Here is a 3,774-nt window from a genome sequence, read left to right on the forward strand (position 1 = left end):
CGGGGATGATCTATATGGACAATACCACTCCTAGTACCCCCGAGTCATCCGAATCTCATGATGATGATGCCCACTTCAACAACAATGAAGGTCAAGGCGAGGACCTACACCGCGATGAAAGCCAAGAGGACCCACATGAATCTACTCCTTTAGCCGTCACTCGTCGTGAAGATCCTATTGCAAGACACTTGCGCCTCAAGTCCCATTCTTTGAGTAACATCATTGGTGATCTAAAGAGCAAAGTAACTACCCGAAGACAACTAGCAAGTTTTTGTGAGCACCACGCCTTTGTCTCTATGGTGGAACCACTCAAAGTTGATGAAGCTCTTAAAGATCCGGATTGGTTGAATGCGATGCAAGAGGAACTCAACAACTTCAAGAGGAATGATGTGTGGACTCTCATGAAGCGACCCGATCATTGCCGCAATGTTATCGGCACAAAAAGGGTCTTCAAGAACAAGCAAGATGAACATGGCATGGTCATCCGCAACAAAGCAAGATTGGTAGCACAAGGCTATTTTCAAGTCGAAGGCGTGGACTTTGGTGAAACCTTTGCACCCGTTGCAAGGCTCGAGTCCATCCGTATCCTTTTGGCCTTTGCCTCTCATCATGGCTTCAAGTTGCAACAAATGGATGTTAAGAGTGCTTTTCTTAATGGTCCTCTACATGAGGAGGTGTATGTGAAGCAACCCCCGGGTTTCGAGGATCCCCATTTCCCGGACCATGTCTTCAAGCTCAAAAAGGCCCTATATGGACTCAAACAAGCTCCTAGAGCTTGGTATGAGCACCTAAAGGAGTTGCTTGAAGACCGTGGTTTCGAAGTGGGGAAAATAGATCCCACTCTTTTTACTAAGAAAATCAATGGGGAGCTTTTCATATGCCAACTCTATGTAGATGACATCATATTTGGCTCGACTAACACAAAATTCAATGATGAGTTTGCTATGTTAATGACAAATAGGTTTGAGATGTCAATGATGGGTGAACTCAAGTACTTCCTTGGGTTTGAGATCAAGCAAATGGAACAAGGCACCTTGATCAATCAAGCGAAATATCTCCAAGACATGCTCAACCGCTTCGACATGAAGGGCGCCAAGGGAATTGGAACTCCAATGCATCTCAAGTGTCAACTCTCCCTTGAGGAGGCCGGCAAAGCGGTGGATCCCAAGCTCTACCGTTCGATGATAGGTTCGCTTCTTTACCTTTGTGCCTCTCGCCCGGATATAATGTTAAGCGTTGGTATGTGTGCACGGTTTCAAGCAAGTCCGAAGGAAAGCCACGTTGTGGCGGTCAAGAGGATCTTTCGATATTTAGTTGATACCCCACACTTTGGACTATGGTACCCAAGGGACACGGACTTTGCTTTGGTGGGCTTCACCGACTCCGATTGGGCGGGAGACAAGGTTGATAGGAAGTCTACATCCGGAGCGTGTCACTTTCTTGGAAGATCTTTGGTGTGTTGGTCCTCGAAGAAGCAAAATTGTGTCTCCGTCTCCACCGCGGAAGCCGAATATGTCGCCGCGGCAAGTAGTTGTGCGCAAATCTTATGGATGAGGCAAACCTTGCGGGACTACGGACTCGAGTATAGCAAGGTTCCTCTATTGTGCGACAATGAGAGCGCCATCAAGATCGCCTACAACTCGGTTCTTCATGGGAAGACGAAGCATATTGAGATAAGGAACCACTTCATTCGAGATCACATTGCACGTGGAGACATTGTTCTATCTTTCATTGGCACCAAGGAGCAATTGGCGGACATCTTCACAAAGCCCTTGGACGAGAAGCGTTTCATTGAGTTGAGGCATGAGCTAAATATCATTGATCCGTCGAACTTTGCTTGACCGTCGTGCACACATACCACTCTCAAACTATATATCTAGGTGAAAGGCACGCATGAACATAGGGGGAGTGCGGTTTAAATATATTGAGCTATCCCTCCCCCCCATAATGCATAAAGAAATCCAAAACATATGCTATTTGTCAATTGAGTGACTTATGAGCTTCATGTTGAGTTGTAGTCCGTGAGTCCTAGATACATCTACGCGACCTCACACTATTACACTCTTACACGGTGGCTTCGGCCACCAACCTCCTCCTTGAGGAGTCTTTCGGTTCTTTGTGTTTCTTTGTGACCTTTTTTTTGTCCTTCTTCTTTTCTATCTTTTTCTTCATGTTTTTGGAGCATCTCAATCACGCTTATTTTCCCTTTCGGTTTTTGCAAGCTTGGTTGTATGTTCTTGTTTCTCCATCCTCCTAGTTTCTCTACTCTCCTTTTTGGTGTTCCGATGCCAAAGGGGGAGAAGTTCCTATGTGGGTGGGGACCTTTGTTGTTTGTAGCCTTGTGATCCTAGTTGCTTACATTGTCTTGTGGCTACATCAACAACTCTATGGAGGTATCTTATGGTAAGTTTGGGTATTCTCAAGGCTACGGTATGATAACTTCACCCAAATCTCCCTACATGATCTTATGTTACCTCCATATTGCGCATATGTTATTTGAGCATGATCTTGTATCATTGTTACATATGTGCTTGGTTTGTAAAACCAAGGGGGAGCTATGCCTCTAAGACGTGTGTATTTGTATTCAAATACATATTCAAAGTATGCACACGTTTAGGGGGAGCTCCGTCGTGATTTTACAAATCTAAGAATCTCATCATAATATCATATGCTTTTGAAAATTCTTGTGTTGTCATCAAACACCAAAAAAGGGGGAGATTGAAAGAGCAAAGTCTAAACCCCGTGTTTTGTGTGTTTGATGACAACACTTGAGTTATCTCACCGTGTACCTTGAGTATCATTGCTAGATTTGCAAGTGCATGGTGACCTCGCTGGACACGTCAAGATCGGAGGACTGAAGCGTAGTTATGGGTAGCTGTAGGTTTTCTGGTTTTGTGTGTGTTTCGCGAGGTGACATGGCTGGAGAGAAAAAGGGAAGAAAACCAGTTTTAGCCAGGCCGGTACTACCGGTACCTGTAGCGGTAGTACCGCTACCCCTATAGGTACCGCCTCACGGTACCGCTCAGAGTTCTGCGCTGGATTTGTCCCACAGAACAAGTTACGGTACCTTTACGGTACCGTGAGCGGTAGTACCGCTTGCAAGCGGCAGTACCGCCCACGGTACCGCTCAAGTACCGTAACATGTTACGGCAGTACCGCTCTGGTACCGCTTCGGTACCGCTTTGGATCCAGTAAGGTCTGGACCCTATTGCGGTACCTCAAGCGGTACCGCGAGCGGTAGTACCGCAATGTGTCCACGTGGATAAGTTCTGTGGGGATTCGAACTCAGAGCGGTAGTACCGCTTTCCAGAAGCGGTAGTACCGCTTAGGCAAAAACTGGACATAACGGTTGGATTTGGAGGAGCCTATTTAAGGGCCCCTTCTTCCCCAATTCGTTTTCATCTCTTCTGTCTCTCTCTCCTCCATTGTTGCTGAGCTTAATCCTTTAGGATCTCCCCAACCATCCAACCAATCTTGCTCAAATTTTGAGGAGTGGTGGAGGAGACCTCGATTTATAGTTCTACCAAGAGAGATTTCACCAATACTTGCTATTCCTTAGTGGATCTTGGTGTTAGGGTTCCTATTGTGGGACATTGGAAAAATTGCATCCATGGAGGCTAACTTGGTGTTGTACTAGCTCCATGGATTGTTGGGAGCCTCCTTGTGGTGTGGATCTCGCCCCAACCTTGTGAAGGAATCACCGCCTCGACCGGTGCCTTAGTGGAGAAGGGGGAGCACCATTGTGGAGCTCTCTCGAGGAAGAAGGTGAGGCCT

Source organism: Lolium perenne, chromosome 4 (genome assembly GCF_019359855.2).
Source record: "Lolium perenne isolate Kyuss_39 chromosome 4, Kyuss_2.0, whole genome shotgun sequence".
NCBI classification, from domain to species: Eukaryota; Viridiplantae; Streptophyta; class Magnoliopsida; order Poales; family Poaceae; genus Lolium; species Lolium perenne.